At 37.3% G+C, this 15,365-nt stretch overlaps 1 non-coding gene across 1 annotated transcript; it reads left to right on the top strand.

The window, feature by feature from the left end:
- The first annotated feature begins 3,159 nt into the window (after positions 1–3,159).
- Positions 3,160–3,266, top strand: LOC141688125 (small nucleolar RNA R71). The gene has a single exon (XR_012561588.1). It is a non-coding gene; the product is annotated as a small nucleolar RNA R71 (small nucleolar RNA).
- Positions 3,267–15,365: the final 12,099 nt, after the last annotated feature.

Genomic DNA, 15,365 nt, shown 5'->3' with positions numbered 1-15,365 from the left:
AAAGACTATAGCCAAGAGCTCCTTCTCCGTAGTGGTGTAGTTCATTTGGGCCCCATTTAAGGTCTTACTCGCATAGTAGACCACATAAAAGAGATTATTCTTGCGCTGTCCCAGAACTGCACCTACCGCATAATCACTCGCATCACACATCATCTCAAACGGCTCTGTCCAATCTGGTGCTGTAATAACTGGTGCAGTGATCAAACTCTTCTTGAGAGTCTCGAATGCCGCCAAACATTCATCATCAAATTTGAAAGGCACATCTTTCTCAAGCAAATTGCACAACGGCTTAGATATCTTCGAAAAGTCCTTGATGAATCGCCTATAAAAACCCGCATGACCAAGAAAACTACGGATTCCTTTCACAGAAATAGGTGGTGGAAGATTTTCAATGACTCCCACCTTGGCCTTGTCCACCTCCAGACCCTTGCTAGAGACCTTATGCCCAAGAATAATGCCTTCACGCACCATAAAATGACATTTCTCCCAATTGAGCACCAAATTAGTTTTCACGCACCTTTTGAGTACGTCGTGAAGATTATTCAAACATTCATCATACGAATGTCCAAAGACGGAGAAGTCGTCCATGAACACCTCGACATTATTTCCAATCATGTCAGAGAATATAGCCATCATACATCTCTGAAAAGTGGCCGGGGCGCCACATAACCCAAACGAAACTCTACGAAAAGCAAACGTGCCAAATGGACAAGTGAAGGTAGTCTTTTCCTGATCCTCTGGTGCAATACACATCTGATTATACCCTGAATAGCCATCCAGAAGACAATAATACTCATGACCAGCCAACCTGTCAAGCATCTGATCAATGAATGGAAGAGGGAAGTGATCCTTCCTCGTGGCTTTGTTCAACTTTCGATAATCCATGCATACTCTCCATCCTGTAACTGTTCGAGTGGGGATGAGCTCATTCTTCTCATTTGCTACCACATTGATACCTCCTTTCTTAGGTACATATTGTACGGGGCTCACCCAAGAACTGTCAGAAATAGGATAAATTATGCCTGCATCTAGCCATTTCAGAATTTCTTTCTTCACCACCTCCTTCATGATAGGATTAAGTCTGCGCTGCTGTTTAACAGTCGGCTTACTACCTTCCTCTAGCAGAATTTTATGCATACAATATGAAGGGCTGATCCCCTTGATGTCTGCTATGGTCCATCCAATAGCCGATTTGAATTCTCTCAAAATCCTTAAGAGCTTGTCTTCCTCACTACCTGAAAGGTCAGATGCAATAATAACAGGTAAAGTAGATGCATCACCTAAAAAAGCATACCTCAAGTGTTCAGGTAATGGCTTGAGCTCCAAGGTAGGTGCTTCCTCTATTGATGGTTTGAGCTTTCCTTCAGCATTCTTGAGGTCAGAAGTACCAAGAGATTCAAATGGTATGTCCAGCTTTCGCTTCCAGGGGAAGCATTCAGATATTGTAATTGCTCATTTCCATCTTCATCATCACTGTCAAAATCCCCCACTAAGGCCTTTTCCAATGCATCAGACATTAGCATGCGATCGAGTTCTGAAGTAACCGCAGAATCAATCACATCCACCTTTAAGCACTCCTCATCTTCTGTAGGGAATTTCATTGCCTTGAATACGTTGAAGGTCACATCCTGATCTTGTACCCGCATAGTAAGTTCACCCTTCTACACATCTATCAAGGTACGGCCAGTAGCCAAGAAAGGTCTTCCCAAGATTATGGGAATCTTCTTATCTTCCTCAAAATCCAGAATAACAAAATCTGCAGGAAAGAAGAGCTTATCCACCTTGACTAGCACATCCTCCACTATGCCCCTTGGGTAAGTAATAGAACGATCAGCCAATTGTAGAGACATGTATGTGGGTTTTGGATCAGGCAAATCCAACTTTTTAAAGATCGACAACGGCATCAGATTGATGCTTGCTCCCAAATCACAAAGGCACTTGTCAAAAGTCAACTTGCCAATGGTGCAAGGAATGGTGAAGCTACCTGGATCTTTCAGCTTTGGAGGTAACTTTTGCTGCAGAACAGCACTGCATTCTTCTGTGAGAGCAACGGTCTCAAGGTCATCCAGTTTCACCTTCCTTGAAAGAATACTCTTCATAAACGTAGCATAACTAGGCATTTGCTCCAGAGATTCGGCGAAAGGTATATTGATGTGAAGTTTCTTGAACACCTCCAGAAACTTACCGAACTGTCTATCCAGCTTTTGTTGCTGCAATCTCTTAGGAAAAGGTGGTGGAAGATAGATCTGTTTCTCCCCTGTATTACCCTCAGGCAGAGTGTGTTCAACAGTAGTCTTCCTTGGTTCCGCCGCTTTCTCCTTTTGCTTAGCTTCTTCATCTTTAATTTCAGCTTCTCCTTCTTTTGCCTTTTCAGCATCAGCCACTTTCCCAGACCTTAAGGTAATAGTTTTGACTTGCTCTTTAGCTTCCTTCCTGCCTGGTACTTCAGTGTCACTGGGAAGAGTGCCAGGTTGGCGATTGAGCACTGTATTGGCTATTTGACCTATTTGGTTTTCCAAGGTCTTGATAGAAACCGCCTGACTCTTGCATAACAGCTTAAGTTCCTCAAAATCAGCACTAGTAGGTGCAGCTGCACTTCCCTGTTGAGGATATGATTGCCTTTGAGCATACTGCTGTGTTTGCTGGAATCCAGGTGGATTAAACTGTTTACTCACACCATGCTGATATGGTGGCTGAATAGCATTCTGATTATTATCCCAGCTGAAATTTGGATGATTTCTGTTATTAGGATGATAAGTAGCTGGCACAGGCTGCTGTTGTCGCTGATAATTATTCACATACTGAACAGATTCGTTGACAAGAGAACACTGATCCGTAGCATGAGAACCTGCACAAAGCTCACAAACCATAGCTATTTGATTAACTCCATATGTAGCCAGAGAATCAACCTTCATTGACTGCGCTTGAAGCTGCGCTATAATAGCGGTGGCTGCATCGACTTCCAGAATACCTGCTACCTTCCCAGGCATCATCCTCTGAGTTGGGTTTTGATGCTCATTTGCAGCCATAGTCTCGATAAGATTATAAGCCTCAGTATAGCTTTTAGCCCATAAGGCGCCTCCAGCTGCTGCATCGAGCATGTGCCGAGATTGGGCCCCCAAACCATTATAAAAACCAGTGATCACCATCCAATCGGGCATTCCATGATGTGGACACTTCCTCAACATTTCCTTGTAGCGTTCCCAAGCTTCGCACATAGATTCTGTAGGTTGCTGCACTAACTGAGTAAGAGCACTCCTCATAGCAGCAGTCTTTGCCATCGGTTAAACTTCACCAGAAACTTTTGTGCAAGATCTTGCCAAGTAGTGATGGACCCAGCTGGTTCAGAATGTAACCAGTCCTTAGCTTTGTCTCTCAGTGAGAATGGGAAAAACCTCAGCTTGATAGCTTCATCAGTCACGCCATTATACTTGAAAGTGTTGCAAATCTCGACAAAATTCCTTATGTGCATGTTGGGGTCTTCAGTCGCAGCTCCTCCAAAAGAAACAGAATTCTGCACCATCTGAATAGTGCCCGGCTTGATTTCAAAGGTGTTAGCTTGAATAGCCGGATGAAGAATGCTTGACTGAATGTCATCAATTTTTGGCCGAGAAAAGTCCATAAGAGCTGGATCAGCCTGAACAATATGATCACCCATGTTTACTAGTTCTTTCTGCTCAGTTCCTGAATCAGAATCTTCAAAATCTATCTTCTCCGGAATATCAAGAACTTCGTCTGTCTCCTCAGCTGTATCTAAAGTCCTCTTGCGAGTACGAGAACAAGTTTTCATAAACGCTCACTAAAGTACCTGAAACACAACCGGAAACAATAAGTAACTACTACGTCCTAATCACTGAGTCCTAATGACCAATGATGGTAAGTACATAAACTAAACAAATACGCCGAGTTCCCCGATAGCGGTGCCAAAAACTTGTTAGGGCGAAAACACGCGCTAATATTCACGCAAGTATACACGTTCGCAAGTAATATAGAATACTTTCTAGTTCGTTCCCACAGAGACTCAGACTAATTATTGTTTAATTAAACTCACGCACCAATGTATGATTACTTCCCAATGTTAAGACACTAACACTTAGAATTGTTGACTAAATATTAACTACAATTAACTACTTAATTAATCACTTAATTAACAATTCAAATTAACAATATTAAAACACTCATGAGATCACAACTTCATTACTACTTCCTTCAATAGCTATTGTTATTACCTTTAGCATGTGACAGTGATGATATTAATCGAATAACACGAAACTGATAAAAGCCAACTTTCATTGTACTAATACCATTCTACCAAGCATCCACAATTAAGATAGAAGTTGAATAGGCATCAATTATGCTGAGTTCCTATATGTCTATAGAAATTGACAACACAACGATTTAAGCACCAATTATTCCTTTTGATTACACAGGGCGAATAAAACTGTTAGAGTTACCCACTAATCATGCACATCATACATGAACCTATGCTAGCATGGCAAGTTCTAAATCTCAAGATCCACCGTCGCTTCACAAGAGATTAACACCCTATCTTATATGTTCGCGACGCACATAAGACGAATACGTACAACCAATACTAGATATCATACAATCATCACAAACTAAAGTATTAAACAATTAACTAAAGAATTCCATAGTAAATCCGTTGCGACCCCGTGATCACGATTAGCCCATAATAGCACTCATCGTCATCATGGGTTCATATGAAATCATGATAAACAAACACAAGAAAATAATAACTAAACTAATTATATTAAACCAGAGTACGTCACAAGAGTAAATAGGTTCAAAGTAAGAAAACTAGCATCCAACGTTACAACGAAATAAGAATCACAAGAAAATATGCTTCCTCTTCGTTGCTGTGTGCTAAAACGGTCTTCTTCCTTATCTTCTTCGCTCCTTGCTTAATACCAATCCTCTCTCGTGAAAACGTCTCTAAATCTACTTATATAATAGTCCCATAAAACTCAGATTACATAGAAGTGGAAGCCAAACAGAACTAGAAGTCTAAAAATAACTATTTAATTTCCCGACCCTGCGCGGCCGCTCAACATAGCTGAGCGGGCACTCAGCTTTCTGCGCGGCCGCTCAGCATTGCTGAGCGGGCGCTCAGGACCCTACTGGAAAAATCCTGAGTTTGCTCCGTTTCTTCGCCGTAATCTGCCCCTTCCTTTCCTCTCTCAATGGTGAACACATGCCAAGGCTTATTCTTGATGATTACTCCTCCGAAATGCAACTAATACCCTGAAATGCATAAACACTAGAAAAACGCATCAAATACACAAAATACTTGATTTCAAGGCACCAATTTTAAGCCATTTTAAGATGTTCTAAGTGGTATTAAATGCCACTTATCAGCGCCCGCGCTGGGAGAGCGCGCGGCCGTGCCAGGCCGAATTCTGAGAATCCTGATTCTTGTATGATTCTGATTGTGGAAGGCCCATGATGATTGTACAACCTATATAAAGCCTAAATATCACATTTTTCATAACGGAGACTAAGGAGAAGACGACGAGAAGACCTAGGAGCACAAATACAACAAAGGAGAAGAGGATCTAGTTTATTCTTTAATTGAGTTGTAATCTTGGATGCTAGTTTTCTTATTTTTTGAACCTATTATTCTTGTTAACGTACTTTGATTATTATTCAGTTTATAAAGACTTAGTTTATTATACTATGCTTTCATCGAAACCCACAGCGATGATGGGTTTGATTATGGGGTAATCGTTATCGTGGGGTTCCAACGGATTTACTTATGGATTTCAATAGTTAATTTATTTCAATATTTTGGTGTCTGGTGATTGATTGATATCCTAGTATTGGTTGTGCTTGTTCGTCTTATGTGTGTAGCTAACATATAAGATAGCATGTTAATCTCTATTGAAGCAAAAGTGAATATAGAGATTTAGAACTTGCCATGCTAGCATAGGTTCATGTATTTGTTATGCATGATTCATAGGTAATTTTAACCATCTTACTTGCCCTATGTAATCACGATAGATAACTTGCCCTTAAACCTTCATGTTGTCAAATTTTATAGACATATAGGGTCTCAACATAATTGGTGTCTATTCAGCTTCTATCTCTTTTGTGGATGTCTGGTAGTAGGGTATTCGTACAACGAAAGTTGGCGTTTACTAGTTTCGTCTTATCTGATTAGTTATCATCACCATTGCATGCTAAGGTTAAGAACAATGACTTTGAATGAAGCATTTAATGAAGACATATTTGTCTTATATAGTTAATTCAATCACTTTTTTTCTTAGTTAATTGCATGTTAGTTTAATCTTAGTTATAAACATCTCAACTTGTTATTGTCTTAGCATTGAGCGATAGCCATACCATTGTTGCATAGGTGCATAATCTTAAGTTAACTAAAAAGAGTCTACGTGGGAATGAATCTGATTTGTATCTCATACTACTTGCGAACGCGTATACTTGCGTGTAATTTTGCGCGTGTTTTCACCCTAACACTTATCGATATCTCTGAGATCTCTACACGAGATATTGACTTGTCAATATCTCAAGTTCTCTATATCTTCATTTCACTTGTCGAAATCTGAGATCTCTACATGCAGATGTGACTTCTTGATATCTCATGTGACTTCTCGACATGCTATTTTGGAATTCTCGAATGACTTCTCGATATACCTTGATCCGTGACTTGTCGATATCTTGACTTAGAATATTTTTCCTTGAACAACATTATTTAACTCTAAGTTGCTACACTTTTTTCTGAGGCATGATCATGACATGATCTTAACTGTTCACAGAAAAATCTCCCAGTCTAGTTTACTAAACACTTTTACAGACTCAAGGAATACAATTACTGAATACGAATATTGATTATCAAACAACTTTATCTTAGGATTGTCAATATGACTTAGTCTTTTTATAGTACATGCATGTCTTGCATAACAATCTCTCCCAATTTATGAGAAGATTTCTTATTACAAATTCATGCCTGATAACAAGACTGGCCCCAAGCTAAAATCAAATACAATAAATTGAAAGATTAAATAAGAATTACACTGTTTATACATTGATCAATTACATCAGTTTAAAAATTATAAACATCAGGTGAATTTCTCATAACCAGGTTCTTTCCTAATGAGGTCCTTAAGATCTACTAGCACTTGAAGTCCTTCAATAATTTATGTCCCTCTTAAGGCTTCCATCAGTTTGAGTCATTCTTCCATTGAGTAATTGTTGGGATAATTAACCCTGAATCTTGAAAATCTGCAAACTTTAATGTTCAGAAAATGTCCATCTTTTGAAATTCTACTCAACCCCCTTTCCTTGAGTCTATTAGATCTTTGTTCAAATATCTCAATCTCCTTGGCATGTTGCCTTTCTCTTTCTTCCCTATCAGCCTTTATCCTAGCATGCCTTATATCCCTTTCTCTCAACCTTTCAGACATCACATCCTTACACATTCTTGTACTGGAATCCTTATCCTTCATCAAGCTTATCACTCTCTTCAATTATGTGGCTGAAAATATTTCCATTACTTCTCCGTTCAGCAAAATGAAGGAGCCATTAAAGTAGTAGATCCTGACTTCTCTTAGAGAGACAACCCAAACTTTGACTATCTTCTCAGCTAGTTGTTGGTGATAGTCATCATCTGTTATGCTCCTAGTTATAGGTAGAAAATCAGTTTGATTGAAGCAGTTCCAGATAGCACTAACATTAGCTTGAATTTTCTTTGGTTTTCTCCCAACAGTTTTGAAGTGAGTCTTGATTGGAGGCTTGAATGAAGGTAAATTTGAGATTTTCTTTAAAGAGATATGGTTGGATGTGATTGGTATTTTGAGTAAAGAATTTGCAGTTTATTTGTAAAGACATTTGGGCTTTGAGGTTGAAGTTTGTTGAGTATTTGACTGGCTAGGTTTGAGGGTTTGAGTTTGAGTGACTTGGATTTCTTGGACTTTCCTTTGTTTTGTTCCTTCCTCTCCATCCTTCCTTCTTCTCTTGCTCATTTCTCCCCTTCCTTTCTTCCTTATCTTTCTCTTGTCATCCACCTTCCTACCAGCTGTTTTGCTAGACTGACTTGGATTTGAGCCAGAAGGTTTTTGCTCATCTTTTTTCTGCTCATCATCATCCAAGTTATTTTTAGTATTGATTTGAGTTTTGGGCAACATGGTTTCAGCATTTCTCAGATATCTGCTCAGAATCTTGATAATTTCCTCATCTTCAATTGCCTTCATCTTCTTTGTCTTCAGATCAGTCTCCAATGTCATGATCAATCTTAAGTTACCCATAACATAATGTTTAAGGATAATGAGCTATTTGCACTTTCTGGTTGTAGAGCAGATGTAGGTGTTAGTCCTGTAATCAACTGTAGAGGGGGGGAGTGAATACAGTTAATACAATTAATTCGACAAAGCTTCTACAGAATCAACAATTTTATATTAACAGATAAAAACTGATTACAAACGTACTCTCTCGAAAGGATGAACATGATGGATTTTTAATCGCAGCGGGCCATGGCAAAACACTTTTACACATATAAAATCCAAATAATAGCATATAATCGTGGTAAAAACATAGGGATCGAATCTAACCTTTAAAATAATTCGGAGACAACGATCAGAGATCCTTAGCAGTTGCTCCTCAAGTGTGAAGCACTCCACCGGTATCCACCAAGAAAACGATGTTAAGGAGGAGGAAGGAGGTGGAGAGAATTGGGTTTTCCAAACTTTTTGGGTTTTTTGGGTTCGAATGAAAATAGGATTTATAATAATGTATTTATAGGCAAAATTTTCAGCTGAAATTTTCCCATAAATATTATTATTATTATCCCATTTATTATTCTCATTAATAATTAAAACACCTTTTAATTATTAATCCTTTTTCTAAACACTTTAGAAAAAAATCTCTCTCTTGATTTAATTTCCAAAAATTAATCCTTAATTAATAATATTAAGAACTTTTCTTAATTAATTTATAATCAATTAAATCTCATTTAATCAATTATTAAATTTGCCAATTAATTATTTATTTCACAAATAAATAATTATTAGCCATTATTAATTAATTCCTCCACCATTAAATCATTCTCTTTTTATGGTGTGACCCTGTAGGTTCAATATTAAGCCGGTAGTAGAAATAAATAATAATAAAACTATTTTATCATTATTTATATAAATTCTCTAATTTATTAAATATGATTAATTAATTAATCATATTTATTCTACATCGTGAGGGATACTTCTCAGCATATCGCGACTATCCAGATAATATGAATTCACTGCTTAGAATACCAAGAACATATTCAGTGAATAGTTACCGTACAATAGACTCCTTCTACCCTACAATGTCCCGATTAAATACAAGGCATGGATCTCGTGTCAAGCCTATCTAATTTAATCACTTGCTTACCATTTACTATGCGTAGTTCTATGCAAATTAGAAACTCCTTTCTAATTTCATTCACTCTGGCCAGAGATTCCTGAACTAGCATAAGTGGATCAGCCTTGAACATTCGCTTCCTTCACTGGAAGGGGTAGATCCTTTATTGATCATATACTATCTTCGTGTACAAATTCCTATACCCAGTAGAGCCCTAATAATTGTCCCTGGAGACTAAGAACTAAACCAAAGCATAGTTCAGTGTACACAAGATGACTATGATGACCTCAAGTCTAAGGATACTTGTACAACTATCACTATGTGAACAACTGCTAACACGTGAGTGAACTCCATCAGTTGTTCAGCTGTGCGAGTCATGTTCAGTGAACTTATTCTATAATAAGCACCTACATACTAGCTATAGTGTCACCACACAAATGTCTATGAGAACAGACATCCTTCATAATGAAGTAAGCATAGTATGTACCGATCTTTGTGGATTATTAATTACCAGTTAGTAATCCTATGATCAGGAACTATTTAAGTTTAGAGTTATCATCTTTTAGGTCTCACTATTATGATCTCATCATAATCCATAAAAAGCTTTACTCTAAACTATGGTATATCTTATTTAAACACTTAAATAGATAGAGCCCGTAATAAAAACAAAACAAGTCTTTTATTAATATCAATGAAATCAAAACAGATTACATAAAAAGTTATTCCTAAATCCTCATACATGATTGGACTTAGGACATATTCCTTTCAATCTCCCACTTGTACTAAAGCCAATCACTCTGGTATCTAATACCCATCTTGTCTTTATGACGATCAAAGTGACTTTCAGAAAGTAGCTTTGTGAGTGGGTCTGCTATGTTGTTATGTGTGTCAACTCTATTTCAATACAATACAAGAAATGTTACCGCGCTCCCACTAACCCTTTTGTAGATGCATGGTTCATCTACGTTTTTGATAAAATCAAACTCTTTGATTGTCTCATCAAAACGGATATTCCATCTACGAGAAGCTTGCTTTAAACCACATATGGTTCGCAGCAGCTTACACACTAGGTTTTCATTTCTCTTAGAAAGAAAACCATCTGGCTATATGCTAGATCTCATAGTCGTAGTAAGCAGCAATCGCAAGCAAAATCCGAACTGATTTTAACAGGGCTACAGGTAAAAGGTTTCATCAAAGTCAATCCATTTCCTTTGTTTGAATCCTTTTTCCACAAGCCTGGCCTTATAGGTCTCCACCTGGCCATCTGCTCCAATCATTCTTTCATATACCGTATACATAGATTCCTTTTCGGATTTCATGGCACTATGCCTTTTCTCTGAGTCAACACTACTCATAGCCTCATTATAGGTCACAGGGTCGTCATCATCAATGATCGACAACTCATTGTCATTCTTAATGACAAGGCCATATTACCTCTCAGGTTGGCGAGACACTCTCCCTGTTCTATGAATGGGCTGTTCCATAAAAGGTTGTTCAGTCAGAACAGGTGTTTTCACTCGATCCGTAGTAGTTTGTGCTTCTTGAACTTCATCAAGTTCAATTTTTCTCCCACTGTTTCCTTCAAGGATAAACTCCTTTTCCAAGAAGGTAGCATGTCTGGAGATAAACACCCGATGATCGGTGCAAAAGTAATACCCTAAAGTCTCTTTAGGATATCCCACAAAACTACATTTTACGGATCGATATTCCAGCTTATCTGGGTCAACTTTCTTGACATAAGCTGGACATCCCCAAATCTTAACGTGTTTAAGACTCGGTTTTCTTTCTTTCCATATCTCATACGAAGTTTGAGGAACAGATTTTGGAAGGCACCATATTCAGTAAATATGCTGAGATTTCCAATACATAACCCCATAGGAATACTAGAAGATTTGCATAGCTCATCATGGACCGAACTATGTCTAACAAAGTTCGATTTCTCCTTTCAGATACCAATCTGGAGGAGTCCACTGGGAGACTATACCATTTACTTTGAGATAATCTAGAAATACTCCATTAAAGTATTCACCACCTCGATCTAATCGAAGAATTATAATACTATATTTGGTTTGTTTCTCCACTTCATACTTATACTCTTTGAACTTTTCAAAGGCTTCAGACTTATGTTTCATCAAACACATATCCGAATCTAGATCTATCATCTATGAAAGTAATGAAGTATGAAAATCCACCCATGGCTTGCGTAGACATTGGTCAACATACATCTGTGTGTACCATTCCTAGCAAATTTGCAGTCCTCTCTCCATGTCTACTAAATGGAGACTGCATTGTCACTATAAAGTGAGATTTTCATCATCCCTTTTCTTTTATTAGTTTGTTCAATCTGAAATAAATTATGTCACATACATACAGACCATTATTTAAAGTACCACGTCCATAAAGAATATTATCTCTAAGAATAGAACATTCATTATTCTCAATAATAAATGAAAATCCAGCCAAGTCTAACATGGGAATAGAAATAATATTCCTCACAATCGAGGGAACAAAATAACAATTATTTCAAACAATAGTCTTGCCCGTAGGCTTATGAAATGATTCTACATCTTCAGCAGCAACTCTTGCTCCAGTTCCCATCAGTAGAATCACCTCCTCTTCCTCAAGAGTCCTACTTCTCCTTGGTCCCTGCAACAAATTGCAGATTTGAGAACCACAGGCGGTATCTAATACCCAAGTAGAAATTTGTTTTAATAACATATTCACTTCTATCATGAACATACCTGAATCAGAAACGGTAGTCTCACTACCCTTCTTCTTCTTCAATTCTGCAAGGTAAACCTTGCAGTTCCTCTTCCAGTGCCCCACCTTGTTACAGTGAAAGCAAACAACTTTGCTCTTGGGGTCTTCAGCTTTTGGTGGAACCGGCGTTTTCTCACCTACTTTCTTCTTCTTGGAAGGGTTCCTCTTCCTTTTCTTAGGATTGGAACCTTCACCAATTAGAAGAACAGAACTCTTCTTAGGGGGAAAATTCGATTCCACAGTCTTCAACATGTTGTAGAGTTCAGGCAGGCTGACATCCAACTTATTCATGTGAAAGTTCACAACAAACTGCGAGAACGAACTCGGAAGCGATTGCAAGACCAAGTCTTGGCTCAGCTCCCCATCCATGGCAAAACCAAGTTGTCCAAGACGTTCAATCAAATTGATCATCTTAAGTACATGGTCATTCACAGATGATCCCTCAGACATCCTACAACCGAACAACTCCTTCGATATCTCATATCGAGCTGTCCTCCCCGCCATATCATACAACTCTTGTAGATGCATTAGGATAGTGTAAGCATCCATATGCTCATGTTGCTTCTGTAGCTCAATGTTCATTGAAGCTAGCATGATGCATTGAGCAACATTTGCATCATCTATCCACTTACGATACACAACATGTTCATCATTATGTGCATCACTAGCAGGTTCAGTAGGCTTAGGTGAGTCAATCACGTATTCCAGCTTCTCAATCCTGAGAACAATTCTCAAGTTTCGAAGCCAGTCAGCATAATTAGGACCAGTCAATTTGTGAGCATCCAGTATGCTCCTAAGTGATAGTGCAGAAGACATAATGTATATTGTAAACCTATAAATGATAAACACATAACAACACTTAGCAAATATTCGATTTCATTTTAAAACACTATATAAATCGGGTCTTTATTCATAAGTGGCTCCCACTAGTTTACCTAATTTATTCAACCCCCTACATGAAAAATTAAGCATTCATAATGCTAGTGGGAATAGGGATCCTACATTCCATTACACAACCTCGGCTGTGGCACGAAACGCTATGTAATGTTCAATAGGCAGACAACTCTTGTCAATTACATCTTATGTTATTCCCTAATCAAACTTTAGCCTCTTGAATAATTGAGTCACGGCTGTGGCACGACAAACTCAATATTCTAAGTCAAGTCTAACCCAACATTCCGTACAATTGAATCAGTCCCCAAGGGCCCACGACTGTGGCACGTAACGACCTTTAGATTCTTATTCAATGTACACATCTCTATGTAATAGACAAGTATTTCTTATTTCGAAATCAAAGCCCTCGGCTGTGGCATGAAACGACAATGATTCAAAAATAAGAACTACTTTTCTATCATGTTGGAAGGCTATGACCGACACAAGCCCATTGTGTCATTGGCCAATTACTACTTGATATTATTTAATTCTAGAGGGATTATATTACGTTACAATCATAATCATATTATAAAGAGATTCTTCCTTTTAAATTAAATATTTCAAATCAATAATCGATAATCAGATGATTCCCAGATCGGGTGGAGCATTGTCAAGATGCGTCACTTAATAACCCTTTCTTACAGATAGAAATCTGTTGTTGACAGAATCATCCTTTCTCTCAATATTAAAAATTCATATTCAATTACGTGTTTCACAAACACAAGAATCTCATGATTGTATTCATAATATTGTTATTAAGGTTATGAAACAATTTCACTATACTAGGTTGTCTAACAAACGCCTTATGTTCATTTAAGTTCACCTAAATCTATTATCGCATGATAAACTAAGCATGTATCACATATATAAACATGAATAAACATCAAGGTAGGCATGTTATATCATCTAGCACATTAGTCTAAGCATTATACATCTCTATGTATCACATGAAACATTTAAAAGCAATTAAAACAGTCAAAAATAGCTTTAAAATACTTCATGGAAATATAAACAGTTTAAAACTTTTATATAAACTAAAATTGATCACTCCATTAGATCCGTCTCGGAAAAACGAATCCAACGGTATATTGCACGCCTAAAACGGAGTTACGAAACTCCCAGAAAATCAATTTTAATGTGGACAGTCGGGCTGTAACGCATTACAGGAACGCGTTACAAGCCCTGTAACGCATTCCGGTGATGCGTTACAACCCTTTTAAGCCATTAAAAGGTGTAACACATTCTGTGAATGTGCCACAAGGTGTAACGCATTCCCGGAATGCGCGACACCCTTTTTTTTCCTGCAGCAGCCGCCGTCTATTTTCTTTCTCGGTTGCCGTGCCTGACAACTCACCTGTGCCTGTCTGTCTTGTTTGTTTTTCTCCGTGCAGCACAGAAACAATAGCAGAGCAGATACATACATACATACATACTTACAATTTATATATATATATATGATTATTTAATTACGAATTTAATTGTAAGAACTTCAAAAATTCATAATAAAAAATTTATACATCAGAAAATTATGAAAAAAATACCCAGACGATCTACAACACTTGTAGAACCCAGATCAACATTCAAAATTATTCTGAGAAACGATTTCTTATCAGACAAAAGTAATCCATGATATAACTTGTAAAAATCATAATTAATTCATACAAGCACATAAAATTCTGAAATTTTTACCACAGATCTATATGCATACAACCTATGCTCTGATACCATTGATGGATTTTTAATCGCAGCGGGGCATGGAAAAACACTTTTACACATATAAAATCCAAATAATAGCATATAAATCATGGTAAAAACATAGGGTTCGAATCTAACCTTTAAAATAATTCGGGGACAACGATCAGAGATCCTTAGCAGTTGCTCCTCAAGTGTGAAGCACTCCACCGGTATCCACCAAGAAAACGATGTTAAGGAGGAGGAAGGAGGTGGAGAGAATTGGGTTTTCCAAACTTTTTGGGTTTTTTGGGTTGGAATGAAAATAGGGTTTATAATAATTTATTTATAGGCAAAATTTTCAGCTGAAATTTTCCCATAAATATTATTATTATTATTATCCCATTTATTATTCTCATTAATAATTAAAACACCTTTTAATTATTAATCCTTTTTCTAAACACTTTAGAAATAATTCTCTCTCTTGATTTAATTTCCAAAAATTAAATCTTTAATTAATAATATTAAGAACTTTTCTTAATTAATTTATAATCAATTAAATCTCATTTAATCAATTATTAAATTTTCCAATTAATTATTTATTTCATAAATAAATAATTATTAGCCATTAT

The sequence above is a fragment of the Apium graveolens genome, chromosome 9 (assembly GCF_009905375.1).
Source record: "Apium graveolens cultivar Ventura chromosome 9, ASM990537v1, whole genome shotgun sequence".
NCBI lineage: Eukaryota > Viridiplantae > Streptophyta > Magnoliopsida > Apiales > Apiaceae > Apium > Apium graveolens.
Note: the sequence above shows the minus strand (reverse complement) of the source record. Positions and strands in the feature narration are given on the sequence as shown.